Here is a 21,276-nt window from a genome sequence, read left to right on the forward strand (position 1 = left end):
GACATATTATATGTCATATTTCTGTTATATATAAGGTCTGTATGGAAAACTGCAAATTTCAGTAATTTGACATTTCAATATATCTAAATCAACCATCTAAAATAGAATAATCTATCAAAAACATGGAAAATAACCCCATAGGTTTTACAGGAGGGAGTGACCCCCCCCCTGCACCCCTCAGTACAATATCTAATTAAAAAATGAAATATACTAACACTGAGATTGCAGATTAATGAAAAAATGGAAAATTTTCTTACTTGAGGTCTTGCGGTAACACCTAATTGAGATGGCAAGTAGATCACAGATAGACACACTCGCACATGCAGTCACATGCACGCAAACGTTCGTTCACTCACATGTATTCATTTAAACACAAAAACACATATTCAAACAGACATGGAAATGATTGATTTTTTTAATATATTCTGCATACATTGATCAAACAAGTTTGATGTAATGCAGAACACACTAAAAATTGACCATCTGCATTTTGATTTAACAAATGGAACAGATTGACAGATAGATATATAGACATATAGATAGATAGATAGATAGATAGATAGATAGATAGATAGATAGATAGATAGATAGATAGATAGATAGATGCTGTATATAGATATATAGATGTGTATATGTTTGGAGTGGGGAAGCTACTGTTTGACACCAGCAATGCTCAGAACATCATCACTTGCTGCACAGAATATCGACACAGAAAGGTCATCGGCATCTTTTAATGTTTGTTAGACTTAGAGAAGAGTGAAAGATATGTATTTCTATCACTTTCTCCCTCTTCTTCAAGTTTGTGTGATCTTGGAGTTGATTTATAAATATATATATATATATATATATATATATATATATATATATATATATATATATATAGACAAACAGAGATCATCTTTCTCTCTCTCTCTCTCTCTCTATATATATATATATATATATATATGTTGCATTCACAAAATGGAGCAGGGTGGCTTGCATCCTTGCATAAGTAAAATGACTGTTGCTATTTTGAGTTAAGGCCAATTAAGGTTTTGCATGTTATGGGGCTCAATAATTGTGTGTTTATTAAATGAACCATGATTATTTACAGTAAACCATAATGGAGCAGAACCACTTATTTTACATGCCACAGTCTTCTTCTCCTACAATTCATTTTCTATAGAGCCACTGTTCTAGCCTGTATGGGACTTTCGACTGTATTTCTTCAGCTTTTCCATATGGATTCTGCTTTAGGAAGACTTTCTGTTTTGAATAGCTGGAGTAATGTCTCATGTGAGTACTATTTACTAACATCATGGAGGAAAAGTGAACCTAACTAAAATATTCTTCTCTTCAGTGCAGGAACTTGATGCACTGGAATGAGTGTCACCCTTCACTGAGGGCTCATATACTTGTAAAGCAACAAGGCTTTGGTCGTTTGTTGACTTGTTCAGATTTACATTTAAATAATATGACTTAAAATTGAGAATGAGTTTTTTTGTGGTTTTCAGCCATAGTCCTTATTTTTATACCTGTAATGTATTTAGAACTAGACTTTTAATTTCATCCACCTATCCTAGTCTCAGTTTTCATTAACAAACTCCCACTAGACCTGTCTCATTTGCTGCTACTTCTTCTTTATGCAGATGATATGATCATACATAGGTCTGATCTATCGCAAAACATAAAATTGAAACTCAACTTCGAAAGGACCTTCTTCAGTATAGCACTGGCTAAACACCAATAAACTACTGCTCAGTTCCAGAAAACTAAGTTCATGTTATTTGGCACCCATAAAAGATTATCTATATCCCTCTAATCCTTTAATATCCTTAACTATAATGACAATCCCAGTGAAACTTGCATCCCCTTTAGATATGTGGGGAACTGGTTACAATAACCACTAAAGTTCTATGAGCACAGAGAAAAGTTGAGAGCCAAGATCAACAGTCTACCATTCTGGGTCAACAAAATATCATAGCTCCTCTAGCATCAGGAAAAGGCTGCTATAGGAAAAGGCATCCTTCTTGCCCAAATGGAGTATGGTCTCCCCTTGTGTGCATCGGCCTCTGGGAAAAACACCCTTCAGACCCTCTCCAATAAAATATATTGATTCATAGCTAGCTCACCATGGAATGAACACCGCTACCGTAGTCTTTCAAAGGATAAATGGCTTCCAGTACAGGCCAGATCAAATTTTCTTTTTGATTCCTTATTTTTCAGTATACTCATACTAGACATCCCCTTCTCTTCTCTCCGTCAAACCTTTGACTGCCGCTAAAACCCATAACCTAAAAAGCCATACCAGACTGATTCCTCCCTACAAACCCCTTATCTCAAATTGCACTTTGCCAGTCACTGTTTTTCTGAACTTGCTCCAAAAACTATGTCAGCCATTTTCTACCAATTTTACTCACACAAAGTGCTCTCTGTTCTGGTAAAAGTTCAAACAATACTTATTAAAACAGTTTGAAAGCAAATGTCCACCTAAAAGACACTTCACATAAACAAGTTATCTCCAATCGCTTAATACCTTTACCTCCCATATACCTGATCTACCAGATTAACTCACTCATTGTAAACTGTGATTCAGCTTACCATACCATTAATGCACTAAACCCACTTCACGTAATCTAATCCCCTCTATCACCTTGCAGGCATGTATTTGATTTCCTTATCTATTAAATACTATGCGCATCTCCACCACTTCTACTTCTCCTACTGTAACTGCATTCTCCCTTTTCTATTCCAGTTACATAACTGTACATATATTTGGCTTGTCTGACCTTCTATGTATATACTGCTTGTCAGATTGTTTTTGATTACTCATGAATGTAAACTGTTGTTATTTGTATACTGCACACTATTTTGTTATATTATAATGTAACCCTGGCTGAGCCTGTAATTGGTGTTTGTTTGATCAGTACTCTACCTGTTATACAAAATTAAACAATTGATTAACTATTAGTTCAACCTTCCTGGACTTTCTAATGTATTGCCACTGCATCACTTTTGCTCTTTGATGAACTGTCTCTAGTGGTACCTTAATGAAAGATGTTTGGATTGCCATGGTTTTTATGCAAGGGAGGCTACCTTGCATTTACATCGATATTCTAGAATAGTCTATGTAGCATTGTGGACAACCTTCTCCATTCTACAATGCTATTCTGACAGAGAAAACCCAGTGACGCCTTTGGTATGCTGGGATATCAGGAGCACAGTACACCTAAGAATACCAAGTGCTACTCCAACCCACACCTGTGACGTACCTCCCTGGACTACATGAAAAGAGACATGGAGGAGCTCTCCGATCTTGTAGCCCAGGCAGGTATGACCCTAGCCCTGAGTAGCAACTGCCATCACCCAAAATGATACCACAGTACAAGGACAAAATGATTGACTTCAACAATTGCCTAAGCTTCTGGTGTCATTCTAAGGGGATCCAGTATTTGTCTGCCTGGGATGACATGATTGAGAGACTACGATGCTTTGCCAGAGATGGCCTGCACCTGTCGCCCTTGGGATTCCGGATACTGGCTATGGCTATTGCCACCCCTATAGTGCTTTTTTAGGCAAGGTTCAAATGACAAATTCACCACCGTAACAGGTACAAGCAAGCAAAATCTGAGGGCAATGCTACTCAGTGCTAGAAGTCTAAACCTCACAATGCACTCACTTGAAGCACTCCTTAAAATGGAGAACATCAACATTTGTGCAGTGACAGAGACCTGGTTCAAAGCTCCAGAGAGCACCCCTGCATTACCAGGCTATAATTCATGCCACACCTTCCGGCCACCTAACCCGGAATGAAGCACTAAAGGTGGATGCGTGTCCATATTCATTAAGGATAAACACATCTCCAGGCTAGTTGCGCAGCATAATGCATCCGAGATTATCCAAGTGCAACTAACTCTGAGCAAGACCGCAATCCAAATTGTAGCTTGCTACAGACCCCCCAGCATGCCCCAGGATTCCCACTCCTCATTTCTTGATACACTGGAAAGTATTAGGGTACAACCCAACACCCTAATAATTGGGCAATTTCAACTACCCCACCATTAACTGGGAAAACTACTCGTCTACCAACTCTTTTGCTCAACATTTTCTATAATTCATAAATTCCAACGCCTTGGATCAACTTATTCACATCCCCATCAGGGGCAGCAATATCCTAGACCTGGTCATTACCAACATGGGCAACCAGTGTTCCACACCACAGGTCAGTTCCTCATTGGTTAGATCCGACCACAAGCTAATCACCCTAGACATCCACATCTCGCCCCCACCCCCAGTTAGGGAAACCACCGTAAAAAACTTCTCCAAAGCCAACTTCACACTTCTTAAGACAGAAGTGGCAAACTTCATGACACCCATGCAGATGGACAATAGAGGTATGACTGCTGAATCCCTCACAAATGCACTTTATAAGCACTTACACGAGTGCATTGATCATACTATCACTAATAGACTCAAGATGCTATCCTCCAAAAAAAGGAAGCCAATCTGGTGGTCCTCTGCCATAAACAAACTCTACAACAGAAGAAAGAAACTGTTGCAAAAAAAGAGTAAAATCCTATGACTGGAAGAACTCCCTGGTCAACCTCAGTAAGAAGCTAAGATCTCTCATAAAATCCTCCAAAGCTAGTTACGAAAACAAAATTGCCACTGACTCAAAAGACAACCACATAGTATTCTATAGCTATGTCAAGAATCTCAATGGCAACACTCATATCTGCTCTGAGTTACAACAGAATGGCACTAAATATACAGAACCAACTGATGTTGCCAACATCCTGACAGATAGGTTCAGTACTAACTTTACCCCCCTCTCACCCCCTAGAGGGCCCATCTCTATACCGGAAGAATGCAAAGTTCCTGTAATCATGGCTGTACAGGTAAAAAACACACTCTCCAAAGCCAAGAACACAGCATCCATGAAACCTGACAATATCCCACGCTGCGTTCTACACGAACTACAGAATGAACTGGCACCCTACCTAAGTACCATGTTCAATCATAGCTTCACCTCAGGCTTTGTGCCCACTGATTGGCACACTGCAATGGTTATCCCACTCCACAAAGGGGGAGCCACGACAGACTCCGGGAACTTCCGCCCCATTAGCCTGACGAAATTGGTCTGCAAGGCCATGGAATGTATCATCATGGAACTCATAAACAAAGACATTGTTAATCTCCAAACTCTGGACCCTACCCAGTTCGGGTTTGTAAAAGGCAGATCATGTCTCCTAAACATGATTGACTTCTTTGAAGCAGTCACCAAAGCCATAGATGAGGGTAAGGTGGTTCACACAGCTTATCTAGATCTCGCCAAGGCTATCAACACCATCCCCCACTCTAGAATTATAGATAAGCTCACTAAACTAGGTATAAATCCCTATGTCACTAGATGGGTTGCCAACTGGCTCATGGACAGAACCCACACTGTGAAAGTAGCAGATTCCAAATCTGACTTCAGACCAGTGACAAGTGGAGTACCACAGGGTTCAGTCCTGTGTCCTCTCCTGTTTGGTATCTACTTCTTTGAAGTACAGGCTAACACAGAAGGTCTTTGGCTAACAAAGTTTGCAGATGACTGCAAACTAGGAGCCATAATCGAAACTCCTAACAATGTGGGCATACTACAAAAGGGCCTCACTGATACAGAAGCCTGGTGTCAAAGCCATGGCCTGAAGCTCAATGCCAAAAAGTGTATTGTCATCCTCTTTGGTAAAAACTCTGTACCCATGAACCACCACATAAGTGGTAGTCTACGTAATGTCAAAAGTGTGATAAGAGACCTTGGGACACAGGTTGACAGTAGTCTCTCCTTTGATAATCACATCACCACAGTGGTCAGGAAATCCTTCTACATGGCTCACCTCATCACAAAAGATTTCTCATCCAGAAAAAAAGAGGTCATTGTTCCCTCTACTCATCACTCATTAGATCCATTATAGAGTACAATGCCCTTTTTGGTATGTACCTCACAAGACATCTGCAATAACTGGAAAGGCCACAGAAATACCTCACAAAGAGGATTACTGGCCTGAAACAGATGCCCTACACAGACTGTTTCAAAAAACTCCAGCTTTACTCCGTCACATATTGCCTACTCAGAGGTGATCTCTACCTAACATACAAAGCTATGTCAAACCCAGAGATGTTGGACATGATCCACTTAAAGACATCCCAATCCCTCTGCACTACACACTTTAGGGACCTAAACCTTTTCACCACAATAAACAGAACATGCTGGAGGGATAAATTCCTGTCCCAGAGACTTCCCATACTCTGGAGCAGACTACCTATCTATGTCAAACAGAGCTCCTCATTAGCACTCTTCAAGAAAAATCTTGATGATTGGATAGGAAATAGGAAATTCACCCCAGGGATCACTTCTGTGACTCTGCTCGACAGGGGCACAGGAAAATAATTTTCTTGGGTGGCGAAAGCCAGGGTACCTTTTTGGCTAGGCTTATATAGGCCCTAGGGCTAACAGCCTAGTACCTACCTATGAACCTATGAACCTATGAGTATATACTATACCAAGGACAAGGTAATGGCATTCTGCAGAAGTGTCTGTAAATGAAACTCACTACGTATTTCTGCCATAACTTGAACCCTAACAGACCCAGCACATATGGGATCCAAATAGAGAGATGATAATATCAGTAAGCAAAGGAGAGTAGTATTCATAGGATCATGGATTAGTACTAGGCTAACTGCCCTTCTGGGCCATTTTAAGCTTAGCCAATTATCCCATGTAAGAATCAAACCCTGCACCTTGTGTCTGCAAGGTAAACACCATAACTATTATACCAGCCCCCCCACTGGACTTTAATTCATTCTCACATCTTGGTGAGTACCTTCATGAGGTAGACCCTGTTTTACAAAATCTCACCAAGATGACACTGATATATAGACTGTATTTTTATAGCATATATCATGGACAGAAGTAGGTTAAAAAATAAAAAAGATAGCTGGGTGCACAAATCCCAGCATAAAAAAGTGCCCAATCCTGGTAGGGGCACTGGTGCCAGGACTTGAAGAAATTACAGTGTAGAATCTTTGAGACATAGCAACATTCCTACAATGGGGTGAGGTCAGTCCCCTCTTTTGCCGAATGAAGTAGCAGTCCACAAAAGACAGAAAAAAATGACAGGCCAAAAAAGCAGCCATAAATATGATAGAGTGGACTATTGAGGATAAGGAAGAAATGATGTGTTGTTATCATTATGAAAGAAGCCCAGCATTTCCAGATAGAAGATATTCAAAAAGATTAAGAGAAAAATTAAAGGAAAGAAAATACTTGCACAAGAAAAACTGGCAAAAGATACAAATGCAAAGTTGTGTTCATTAATACAACAGATCCATGAAAAACATTATATAGGCCAAGGAACCTTGGGCAGTTTGGAAAAAAGTGGCTAAGGAATTATGAAAATATAAAGAACAAAACTTAGAGATTTTTGAAAGGTATAAAAAGGAAATATGGACATGGGAAAGACAGATCTGATATGGTGTAATATCTTTGCAAAGGAGGAAAGCCAAACTAATCAATAAAAAAAGCTCTAAAATATTTGAAAAGAAATATAGGCAAAAGCACACAGATATGGAAAACTTCACAATGCAAGAAATACAATCACAAAGGGGGAATGTGGAAAAGAAGATTAGTAAATACAAGCTGATGTTATAGAATATCTGCAAAATGAAGGATTTAGTGTCAAACGTTCAACACGGGTTATATCACTGCATGATAAAACAGGTAGTCCCCAAACTAAGGAGAAACAAGTGGAACAGGAGACATCTGAAGAAGAAATATGGACATGGGAAAGAAAGAAACATCTACTATGGTGCAGTATTTATGCAAAGGAAAAAGCAGACCTAATCAGTACAAAAAAGGAGCACCAAAGATATTTGATGATAAATACAGGCAAAGGCATCTTGATATGGAAATTTCACAATACAAAAAATAAGAAAACAAAGGGGGAAGTAGAAAGGAGGATTAGGAATGCAGAACTTAAAGAACAGAAACTGAAGCTATTGATTACCTGCAAAGTGAAGGACTTAGTGTAGAAAATCCAACTGTGGTAACTTCACAACATGATGGAACAAAGTCACCAAATTATGGAGAAACAGGTGGAACAGGAGGCATCTGACCACTTGGCACATGATGTTACTCTGGAGCTTCATTAGGAAACCAGTACAAAAATTCCATTGGAGTTGAACAACAAGGAGGCAGGAAGCGGTTGCAACTCTTATGCAATCAATGTTGCAGAGTAATAGGCTAGTGAGTTCCCATATGAAAAAACAACGGATGATGTAGGATGCAGCTGAAGAGAACATGTCACAAGAAGATGTTCTGGAACTTTCTGTAGAATGCCTGTAGGAAGCAGAGAACAACGAATGCACCCTCAGTTTAGAAGAAAATGATCTAAGGCAGTGATGGCGAACCTTTTGGGGTCAGTGTGCCAAAAGTTCCTGGCACAAAATAATTCAGTGCACTTCACATGAGCAATGAATGCAAAAGCAGTGTTTTGGTAACTTGGGTGTTGGTGATCACTGGTGTGTCAACCAAAACATTGTGGCATGTTACATCTTTGACACGTGTGTCATAGGCTTGCCATCACTGATCTAAGGTAAGAGTTGCTTGATTTAACAAAGATGGATAGACATATTAAGATCAATGAAAGAAATAGATTACAGAAAGTCAATAAAACCCAAAATGTTAGAAGTCTGATAAAAGAAATAAACACAGTAAGCAATGTCATTAGCAGAAATTCATATGATATAACCATATCTCTCAAATGTACAGATTTTCACAGACTATACAGATTTTTTCCTCATATTTTTGGCCTGTTAGTCATAAAATTATATTTTTCTGTCAAATCATTGCCAAATGTTTGAGGACTAAAATCAGAAAATAATGGCAGGCATTTAAGATTCAGAAAATTTATGCTAATGCAAAACCTGTCATTCTATTAACTTTCTAAATTTGTAAGAGCAATATTTAAAAATTGTACCTATTTTTGGGCCTTTGACCCCCATTATTTATGGCTTTGTCCAGATTTTTGCTCTAAGGGGTTGAGAGTTATGGATATAACAGAAGTAAATGACATATATTACTATGCAGTTAAATTAATAACAGATACAGTCTTATCACAAAAACACAGAGCAATAAGTTAAAGGAAGGAAAGAAATCAATTGCCAAACCATCCCAAAAACTATAGACCGATAGCTTGCCTTCTAATGATATACAGTATAACCTAAATACTGGAATTGATGTCGACAGGGTTTATAGTCATTTAGAAGAAAACGCAATCATGGCAACAGAACTAAAGCATAACAAAGGAAAGTCATATGGAACAAAGGATCATTTGTTGTTAAAGTCATAATGCAGAATTTTAAAAAGGGGAAGTATCTAAGCATGGCATAGATAGATTACAAAAAGCATTTGAGAGCATCCCACATTCATGGATAAAGGAATGCTTATAGATGTATAAGATACAACCTACATTGATCAATTGCATTACAGTGACCATGAAAGTGTGGCAAACAACTTTGCAGCTAAGCCATGATAAAGGACACATTATCCCAGGGATAAAAATTCAGAGGGGGATATTCCAGGTGACTCTTTGTCACCACTGCCCCTTTGTCTTGCCCTTAACCAATTTTAGCTGTTTACTTAAGAGATTAGATCATGGTTACAATTTGGCTCCCAGAAAGCAACCAAATCTAAGGTCTTATCTCTTCTTGTGAATGATTTAAAACTCTACAGCTCATCAGATGCTGAAAGCACAGCTCCAAGTGGCCAAAACATTTTTAGATGATATAAGAATGTCATTTGGTTTTGATAAATGTGCAAAAGCAACATTTAAAGCTGGAAAGCTTCAAATATCAGTCTGGGACAGGAATATGATATAAAGAAATTTGAGCAGAAAGAAGTATACAAATATTTGGGAAATGAAGGATTGACGAAAAACATGAACAAATGTGAATAAAACTTGGTAAAGAATATTTAGGAGACTAAAATTAATACTGAAAACAGCCCTGACATCTACGAATAAAGTCCAAGCTATAAACCAATTTGCTTTTCCTATTTTAACTTACAGTTTTGGGGTGCTAGACTAGCAACAAAAGGTATTTTATCAGCTGGAGAGGAAAACAAGAAAAATACTTAAAGTTTATCAAATGATATATAAAAATCAGTTTATACCAATAATATATTCCTCTTTCTGAAGGAGGCATGGGCCTCCTCAAAACTGATTACATGCACAGATCTGCACTCATAGGACTGCAAACATATCTGTTGACCTTACCAGATCCAAACATAGTGAAAGTTTTAAAACATAAGGAGAACAAGTCTAGGATGACTTCCCTGCTTAGTTTAGCAGAAGCTTATCTGTGTCAAGTGGGAATGTAAATCAAACCAGAAGTAGACCATAATCTGGCAGCAACTGAATAAGACAAAAAACAAAAGAAAGAATATAAGGAGAAGGATCAGATGAGAAGGCAAGAAATGTGGAAAAGGCATAAATATAGTTGTAAGTACAGAAAACTCCTGAAACAACCTCCTGTCAATCAATATATATTGCAGGAATGGTGAAGGACAGGTGAATTTAAACCAAAAGATGAAAAGTTAATATTGGCAGTCCAGGATAGTGGTCTACGTACATGTTGGTTTACAAAGTCCATTGAACATGTGAGAGAAATGGACAAATGCAGGTTCTGTAAAACAGAGCTGCGAACAGTTGCACATCTTGTTGCAGGGTGTGATTCACTAATGGCAGAGGGCTTGTATACTGAAAGGCATAGTAATGCAGCAAGACTGTTGCATTAGGGATTGTGCAAACATTACAGTACTGAAGTAGCTGAGAAGCATTGGAAACATGAGCCACAAAGCACTATAGAAAATGATGAAGTTTATATTACATGGGATCACCTATTACCAACATTTCAAAAAATAGATATGTATAAACCAGATTGATTCATACTGATCATTAAAATTGTTACACCCAGTGAATTCCTAGATAAGCCTTTTTTATGATTTGCCTCACAGATATGATCCTTGCAACCTTTTCTTGTTAATGGAACACACTCTGCATAGCTTTGAATTACAGACATAATTAATTTACCAAAGATTTATGCTTCACTGATTTCTGAAAATTAAGAAGTATAACTCAGAAAAGTGTAAAAGCAAGGTCCCCTGCACCACTCATGGAGTGGGCTTGTCCCCTCTACCAGCTTAACATTAATATACCAGGTTCATAGTCATACTACAGAGGGTAAAACTGAATAAGAAACACTAGAATGCCCTGCCAGTTTGAAGAGTTTGGAATGTAGCATGCTCCCTGTACCATCACACCTACTTTACTCACATATACAAACTCTGCAGTTGTACAACAGTGAGAGCAAAGGAAAACCTCCCTTTTTATAGACAAATAGTGCACATCAGTTGTGCTGCTTCATTTCTTTATAAAAGAAAGGATTTCCCTTTCCCATATGCAGGTGTGAGGGGGTGTGACCCACTGAAAGAATGCACATTTTTTAACTTTTTGCTCAATTCTATGGGATAGATTTTTTACATCTAATTCATTGCATTGTACAATAGAGGTATTCCCTTATGGCCATATTAGGTATGGAAGGTGTAGCCCTCTGTGAGGATTAATATTTTGCAACATATTGCTTCTGTTGTGTTCGACTATTTTTATTTTATTAGTGTGGCTCAACATTTTAGAGGCCAAGATGGTGCAGCGGTTAGCATTGTCGCCTCACAGCAAGAGATTCTCCCATTCGATTCTCGGCTGGAGTGCCTTCTGTGTGGAGTCTGGATGTCCTTCCCATGGTCAAATGACATCTGAAGACATGCAGGTAGGTGCATGCATGAATGGGTGTACCTTCCTTGAAGGTTGGGTGTCGGGCTGGCAACTCAGCACCGTAAAAATCTACTGCCAATCATTAGTGGACCGGAGTTCTGCTGTGGCGACCCCTAACCGGGAAAAGCCATAAGACTTTTTTTAGTGTGGCTGAACATTTTGATTCTTGCTATTTTCTTTATAACTGTTTCAACATTAAAAAAAGAAAAAAAACAGTACAGCATTACAATTTTCTACATTCCAAGCTTCTACATTTCAAAGTGAAAATATATATAGACTGATGATTAATAAGCTAATTTCCTGTTATAATGACTATTAAACTAATTTCCTAATCATCTCAGTCATCAGTTGTGACATTGTGGCAAGAAAAATACACTTCTTAACCGTGAAGGAAATAAATTAATTTAACGGGACCAGCAGCTCTTTATTACATTAAAATTAAAGCTTCTGAGTCAATTCAAAATTGTTTTTAGAAGATTGTTAAGAAAACTCAGCTTAAAATGTGTATGTTTGCTTCAGATAACAAAATCAAGTGATAACCAGACTCTCACAGAGCTGATGCCATTAACCTAGACAGAAGGATTATTAAAATGTAAACATTTTTTACAAATAAATTGCCATGAATAAATTTTGAATTGCAGCACAGCTTTGCTCTTTGCATCAAAGGAAGGATTCTCAGATGAACACACTTAGAATTTGTCTGTACTTACTGCAGATTGAGCAATTGACGTAAATGATTTGCATAGTGTGGATTTCCATCTCCCTGAATAAATTTGCATTCACAATGAGGTCTACATCTCCTAGGGAATGTAGGCTACAACACACAGGGGAAATAGTCCCAGAGATATACTTTGCTGAGTGCAGCTGTAATCAGATTTTGCTATAACTGTAATTGAATAATAACACAAAATGCAAGCTTGCTGCATTTTAATCACTAACCCAAGGTGTTTTGTCTTCATGTCAGTCAGTGTAAGTAAAACCTGTTGGCACATTTAACAGAATTTCAGACAAAAACTTGTGCCATGCTGACATCCACCCTCCACCTCCACTGAATGTTGAAGTAAAAATATATTTAATATACTGAAGGAAAAAAATCTGAAAAAAAAACAGTTCCAAATATTGTAAACATATATTTCTCATCTGTTAAAATAAGGAAATATATTCAAATTTCTTAAGCCCTAGCAACCACATCCCTACCACGACTTTTGCACGTGTCTGCAAACATACTGTCGCTAAAGTGGAACTTCATCACAACTGCAAGGTTGGGATGATTCAAGACTCCCAGCCTGTATCTTTTATACTAAACATATCAAAGTTCATAACCATATTAACATGTCTTCAAAGCTCATCTTGGAGATCTGGAAAGCTATATCTTGCTATGTTGCTGAACATAAACTTTTTTCAGCTCCTGTTTGGCTGTATCATAACTGTTTCATAAATAAACCTGGGGTCTTCTTGGTTATATTCTACAATTTACAGGATAGTTTGCTGCATTTATCCTTAAAATCTCTTTAGAAATCAAAGTTGTGCACAATTATTGCCCTTGAGAGTTGGAATAAGGTTTGGGATCCAAACAAAAATACCCATAGAACCCCTACATAATTGCAATTTTTCTTCATCTATTTAAAATACAGTCTATATGGAGAATTTTATTAGTTTGTCTTAAAAAGTGAGGATTGTTGCCAGAGACATGAATGGATTTTTACTGCCTCATTGTTTACACTTTGTGGTCTGTCTTTTTTTTTTTCATTCAGCTATCTTATTTCTACAGACTGGAATTTACTGTCCTTTAAATTACTAGCAGCATACCTGCTTTTCTCTACATTAACATGTACTTCCAAGCACTTGATTTTTACATGATTTTTTACGAATCGATTGAGTGAGTGATTGACTGATTATTAACCTGGCTCTAGTTTCCAAGGGAGTGACCTATGGCCACTTTTAATAAGTGAATTGTCATTCAAACAGTAGGTAATTAGTGACTTAGGGAATCAATCCTAAGATTCCAGGATTTGGTAAAAATTACTAGAGTTCAGAGTTTCCTTCTGAGGTCAAAATCTAGGTGACTTTTTGTAGGAAGGAATGGAAACTACTCCAATACTGGATAGTTAGCTAACCCTCTCTGCTAGCAAAATTGAGCAGGGTCATTTTTCTCTGTATTCCTGCTGGCCATCAGTGCATTAGTCTTGAGTCCATTCATTCCACTCCTCCACTGATGTAAGAGCTTACCAAAAGGGGTATCATCCAGGTAGTGATTGAAGTGTTGTGGCCTTGGTCACATCTAGAGATGTCAGCAATGGGAACATTTCTAATTTCAGACCCTAACCAATGTTGATTGCTGAAATGGGCACTCATATCACTATTATAGCTTACTGCCCCTTCCCCTTTCATGTAAGTGCTCTCACCCAAAAGCTAATAACAGTGCCCATCACCAGCTTGGTAAGCCAAGCCCATATCCCATATTACAGCTGTAACTTCATCGCCTATAAGCCTCTGCAGCATATGGCAAGAAAGTCACCAGACCACAACTGAGTCCCACCAGCATAAGTGAGGCAGTGTTAGCCACTTGTTGTTACTCTCCTCTGTCCAGCTCTTCCACCTCGTCAGCTGCTATTCAGACTAGGGTCACCTGTGTTATAAAGTGGACTGTACCCCTCTCTACCACAGAGACAGGCTGAACAATGATGTAGTTTGATTTATGTTCATCTCTGTTGAAATGCAGCATTTTCACTATACTTATGTTACACCTGATTTCTGTGTTAATTTTGCAAAAACTCAGTAAATGTAATGAAGGAAAAAGCTCAGCAATATAGGTAGAAAAATGAATCATTACATTAAGTGACATGTAAAAAAAATATAGCTAAGAATAGAATTGTTTAGAACAGCACTGTGATGATTTACCTGCAGGTAAATGGACAGCTTTTGCATGGTGCTGTCATTTGTCTGATATATTTAAGTTTTAACTGAGCTTTCTTTTTTGAGTGTTTTTGAGGGATATTTTCTATGACGTTTTGTCTGGGAGTGATTTTCCCAATGGATTAGCAGCTTCTCTTATTGACTAAGAGATTTTTGTGTAATATACAAGCTTTTTTTCTGATGGGTTTTAATGTTTTTAGTGTAGATTCTGTATGGAAGGGCAGGTACTAAGTAGATGTGTTTTGTGTGATATGTCATTTTATTATCAGTTTCAATGTTTTCTGTGTATGTTGTGAGTATGTGTTCATTTTTATTTATTTACTTAATTTATTTATTTTTATTTTGTTGTGGAAGAATGGAATTGATATTAGAAAAATGAAGCATTTTCCCTACTTTTTATTTTGTAGGTCAGTGTTGTTTTGTTGTAGGTCATCAGGTCTGTACATGTTAAGTGTATTGAACAGTAGGGTGACTGAAGTGACAAGTGACAATTTGATGGCTGCGATAATTGTAATCATGCTGGTATATACTGGAAGATGAGACTGTGTTCTTCAGTGACTGCCATACCAAGAGTCAGTCTGAAAAGTATTATGTCAATCTTTTGTAGGGAGTAACTTGAGTCATTACATTAACTGACATGTACCATAGCTAAGAGTAGAACTGTTTGGAGCAATGCTATGATGATTCACCTGTAGGTATCTGGACAGATTTTACATGACACTGTGGTTTGTGTGATATGTTTAGGCCTTTTTACTGAACTTTCTTTTTTTTTCATTCAGTGAGATGAGAAATGAAACAAAATGGCAGTTACTGAAACAGAATGATATCAGGCACGTTTCTGTCTGTTTGCTATAAATAACTCTTTTCTTTATTATTTTTTTAGGTCTGCCTGTATATTTATTTATTTATTTATTTATTTTTATTGGTTGGCTGGATTCCCTTGATCTTATAACTCTTTTTTTAGAGGCAACACAACATGGCATTTATACCCCCTAACTATGGTGAGCACTAAAAGATGAGAGGCTTTCTCACACTGAGACTGAGAGCACTTAATGAGTGACTTAACTTGATAACATATTATACAGCTTTAACGTGCAAGCAGTGAAAATCAGGAGATCAAATGCATAGTGTTAGAAAGCAGGCCAGTTCACTGTCAAGCTTGGACTTGCCTGAGAGACCAGATGGTCTCCAACTAGAGTAATGGTGAATGTAGGGTTGAAGTTATTTGAGCAAACTGGGCAAAGAAAAGAAATTTAAGATATGGCTGAAGATCTGTCCATGAAACAGTGAATAGACCAAAGCAAAGAAGACAGACAGAGTACCATAATGATGATCTATCCCCAAAAAGTTCATGGGATGATTCCAGGATGATCTATTGCTATATCTTAGTGGGCATGTCCACTTTTAGCATGAAGACCAGAGAAGTGTGCACTTGGCATGAACTTTGTGACACACTTGTAGCTCTACAGTAATTGAAATTTTTATGGCATGAAGTGTTTTTCCTCAGCTAGCAGGAAGAAAGAAAATATAGCTTAGTATTTAAGGCTGTGGCATTGCTGGATATGATCCAGAACTACTATCTATAATGGACAAAGAAGGAGATGTGGAGACATATATCAATAAAAGTGCAAAAGGTGAGGACCATAATCATTGGGAACAAGAGGGCATCTGCATATGAGGTTACATTTTGACCCAAAAGGGAATGTGCAATATGTACAATAATGTAACATGCTGACTGAAAATAAATTCACAATATTAGAAAGCCAGTTGCAGTAAGAGAGTAGAATTGAATTTTTATGGAAGATGGAGGGTTCAAACACATTTTAATATAGTAAATGGACGGGTGAAATACCAGCCAAGCTGCTTCTTAATAGGTAATGAGGTGGTATTTTATTTTATGACGTAGAACATCAGACCTGCTGTTTTAAAGAGCTGTGGGTTAACAGCTAAGCACTTAAGCCTAAAATGTGTCATAAATATATCTAAGCTTTACTAAAATCCTAGCTGCATGTGCTGCTTACCAGATACCAATGGGAGAAGGCTGTGTTTATAGTTTGGAATCCCACAGATAATCAGTCAGAAGTGAAGAGGAGTCTAAGGGACAGGAATTGCAACAAAATGCTCAGTGCAGATGATACAGATTTAGATAATGCAGTATTAAAAGCCCCACAGAAAGAAAGGGGAAGTTAAAACAATTGTAGTAGGAAAAGAATTGGTCAGCCTGGGTAAAAAGGGCATCATTGTCATGTGACCCTTTCTTCCTTACAAGGCTTAGAAGCATACCTTTCAACCTCGTTGCACAAGAATTCCGAACAAATCCAAAAATAATGGGGGAATAAATGCCTAAAATCAGTGACAGGTTTTAAATACTGCTTTCGAATCAACTTCATTGCTGGTATTTATATTGGCAGTGTTCTCTGTGACCCTGATTCTGATGAAGTCCATGAAAGCGCTAAAGTTGTTTGTGGAATAAAATCTGGAATTCAGCAGTCATGGCCGGTGTTGTTTCTTTCCTTGGTGAGCTTTTGTTCTCTGTGACCCTGCTCATCATATGACCATAAACAGGGAAGTGTTAGAAAAGTCCTTTTTAGGCATGTGTGTGATATGTTTATCTATTTTTGACCAGATTAAAGGGTAGAAATGGGAGTAAAAGAAAATATGAAAAAGGGAAACGGGATAGAGCAGATGGTGAGCAAATAAGGAATGAACAGGATGAAGATGGAGCAGGATGCATACAGTATACATTTGAAGGGACAGATGCACATTTTTTTAAGAGAAAAGAAAGTTGGGGAATAGCATAAGGGAAGTAGGACGAAGGTTAGAGCAGTAGGTTAAGTTGTAGAGAAAGAAAGACACAGCATATTGTGTTTGTGTTCCCCCACACCCTATGTTGATGGGGGAATGTAATGAGAGTAGAGGACAGAATAGTGAAGGACACATCAGACAACAAAGGGAAGTCAGTAGTTAGGGGAGAGTTGTAAAACCAACAAGGGTAGGTATAAACACAAGAAGGAAAAGAGCACCAGGATGGGGGGTAGGACTGGGTGTTCACAGGTATGATCTCTGCCAGCTGCGACTACTCATTGCTTTAGATACTGTCACTACTCCATGGTGCCTTGGGAGGTGGAGCTAGTGCTGGGCAGGGATATAACTCAGTAGGTCATGAAACATGATCTCCATGTGGCCGATGCAAGCATCCAACAGCTTTTTAATTACATCCCTTACAAGTTCTGCCAGCTGCTGATGGGTGATAAAGGTGTCACCTCCACACACAATGCTACTGGTGGGTACCACTGTACTTTACTCTGGTGAAGGAATACCTCTCAACTTATTTGCAAGAAATCTGGACAGAACCTAAAATAATGGGGATCCAAAGGCCCAAAAATAAGGACACATTTTAAACATTGCTTTTATAAGTTTAGAAATTTGGTAGAATAACAGGTTTTGTGTTAACATGCATTTTTTTGAAATGTATAAAGGCTGAAACTTAAATATGTGTCATTATTTAGTGACTTCAATCCTTAGTGACTTGCCAGAATACCACCAATTTTATAAGGAATAGACCAAAACTATAAGATAAAAGTCTGGGCATTCTGCAAAAATCTGGGCAGGGCTACCTGACACAGGTGGAGCAGGTAAGGCAGAAGATGTGGAAGCAACTGTGGCATGCTGGGACCCAGATGTGGTTGTTACTTCCTCTGGTGGTGGTGCTGCTGCTGGTGGTGCTACCTGTGGGGAACCGACAGGCCTTGCTGGTTGTTTTGCTGCAGCATATAATAGTAAAAGAAATAGAGAGAAGCAAAACAAATGGGCAAAATAAATGTATGCAAGGATAGCAACAAAGAGGGATTGTGAAGAGAAATACAAACACAATGACAACTGCGTTCTAACTATTGTTGATAATGGTGCAGGTAAACAGAATACACTTTGCAAACCATTAAATGAGTATAGAGATAGGACGTCTGTTTGTGTGTGTGTATATATGCATGAGGGCCTAAAACAAAAGCTATCCTCATTTGAAGCTTTACAGTTAGAAGGGTAATTGCAGGGGCTATTTTGTCAAACCAAAATGTGTCTGTGGCCACATATACCTTTTGATGTCTGAGAATACTGCACATATACAAAGTAAACATGTTGCTCAGATGTACATATTTCAATCACAGGTGACAGGTTAACTATAGCAAGTCCTACTTAATATAGTATAGTAATGATGATCTTAAATATTATGGACCATGCAATGTTGCAGTAATACTACTGGACAGAATAATATGCATTAAATGGTTTTCATAACAGCAAATGGGGGATAGGAAACCCACAACCATCCTCACAATGTGAGAACAGAGACTTCATATGAGGATCCCTTGTCTGCCTACACGGGAGGAGGCATGCACAGTCATACTATTAAATTTTAGCTTTGCCAGTACTGACAGATGTGGCACTGATGTATGAAAGTTATGCATTTGTTTTTAATGCATATTACTGTTACTGTTAAAAGCCAGGCAGGTTCATGATAGCATGAATAGTCACCCCAGCACTCTCTTATGCCTGTTCCAGTGCATCTGCCTATTCCTTGCAATCTCTTCAGAGGCTAGGGACATAAGCAGGACTTAATATGAAATGTGTGGATGGCACACACTGGCATGTTATTTTGGCTAGTTATACTTACAGTACAGAGATGGTGACTGTGCCTTATCTTCTTCCTTTCATTAAAGCAGGAGGTCTGGATTGTGATTTCTCATGTCATTTCAATAGTAATGGCACTGCTCCTCTTGAGTGGGCTACGAGTAGAATGGATGGTAGCCTTATCCAAACTATTACAGGCTTCGGCCTTCTACTGTTGCCTGGTATAACCCTCCTGAAAAAGCCTCCATCTGTACTCCTTATGGGGGATGCCAAGAATAAATCCTGGACTCCTCACTGTCTCTGTGCTCTAAAAGGAGTAATATACCCTATCCTTTTCCAGCTGTGAAGTATAACCTGGAAGAATTTCAGGGAAATATGGTTAATTTCTGGCAATAAAACCACTTCTCACCTATATAAGCTTCCTCACTGAATAGCATTGGCAGGCGCTTCAACTGTGAGATGGATGGCAAACTTATTAAACCAAGGTACTGTATTATTACTATTGTTCTAATGGCACTTTAAGTTGTGAAACACAGCAGAGCAGTCCTCCATCCCTGTGTATGGTATTAAGAATGCATGCTCTACAGTGACTCTATCTGAAGCTGGCAATTCTCTCAACCCTAAAAAAATTGTCTGGACCCATGCACATGGATCTGCCCGAGGTTGCTCTTGAATGTGCATGGCATTAAGTTGAAATTACCATCAAACTCCATAAGCACTATTTGTTTTGTTTTTTTTCCATAGAGCAATGAGGAACTGTACTTCTTGTCAAGCTTGTATCATGTAGAGTCACACCTTTGAGAATGATGATCATGCTAATTAGGACTCATCTCATTATTGTTTTTGAATCAGTCATCTGCTATATCCACAGATATTAGTTAATATGGCAGCGTACATGTGAACCGGTGCTTCCCCAGTGATAGCAACATCTATTGTGGAGATGTCCACTCCCAAACGAGGGCATCCATGTAATCATGGACATTATCATTATGACATATTTCATGTCGGACATTAGTTGAAGTCAAATATTACACTAATGTCTAACCAATGTCATGCTACGGTCAGCGCAACTCCTGGAAGAGACAGCTCTTGTGTGCAGGGGTATGCACAAGAAGTTGAACCTTCTGTCATGCATGCCCTGAACCTGTCCAGTAGGTCAAGCCACAGTGCTGCAGTAACTGTTGAAGCTGTATCCCTACATGCACACACACACTCATACATACATGTTCTCAAACACACACACAGACACAAACATGCACCACCACTTCTGTACACAGTGTATCACACAAATCCACTCACTCTAGCCCTAACCCACCATATTGGTTTTGGCACTTCCCCTAAAATAACTTTTTTCTTTTATATACACATAATAAACCACACATACACAATTCCCTATGGACATACAGTCTTGAACTCCCTTTTCTACCTGTATAAATGCTGGTAACTGTGTCCTGCCTTTGTGCATTATTACCTGGGTTGCTTATGTCTGATGTAAAACATGAGTAACTTATAGTGATTAGGCACAGATTGGTGTTTTGCATGCATTATTTTTAGTGTAGTGTATTTTGAAGTCTTGTATAGTTGAGTTGTGAAGCTATGTTCAATCTGCTGCCTGTTTGCTAGTGCCACAACATGCTGTCTCCTCCTCTCTCTGGCATCATCATCCCATGCTGTTGGCTCCTCTGACTCCTCATCCATCTCAGCTTCCATCTTGTTGTGCTGGGGACTGCTTGCCCTGCAAGAGGCCAACCTGCTGCAACTGCTTCCTAAGTATAGTATTGTGTAACACTGCATACACAGTCAGTATTTTGGCACATGTGGTAGAGTTATACTGAGTTATACTGCAGGACATCAGCAGAAGAATCCAGGCAGTGAAAGTATG

The sequence above is a fragment of the Protopterus annectens genome, chromosome 5.part0, assembly GCF_019279795.1.
Source record: "Protopterus annectens isolate FY-2018-M chromosome 5.part0, PAN1.0, whole genome shotgun sequence".
Classification (NCBI taxonomy): domain Eukaryota; kingdom Metazoa; phylum Chordata; order Ceratodontiformes; family Protopteridae; genus Protopterus; species Protopterus annectens.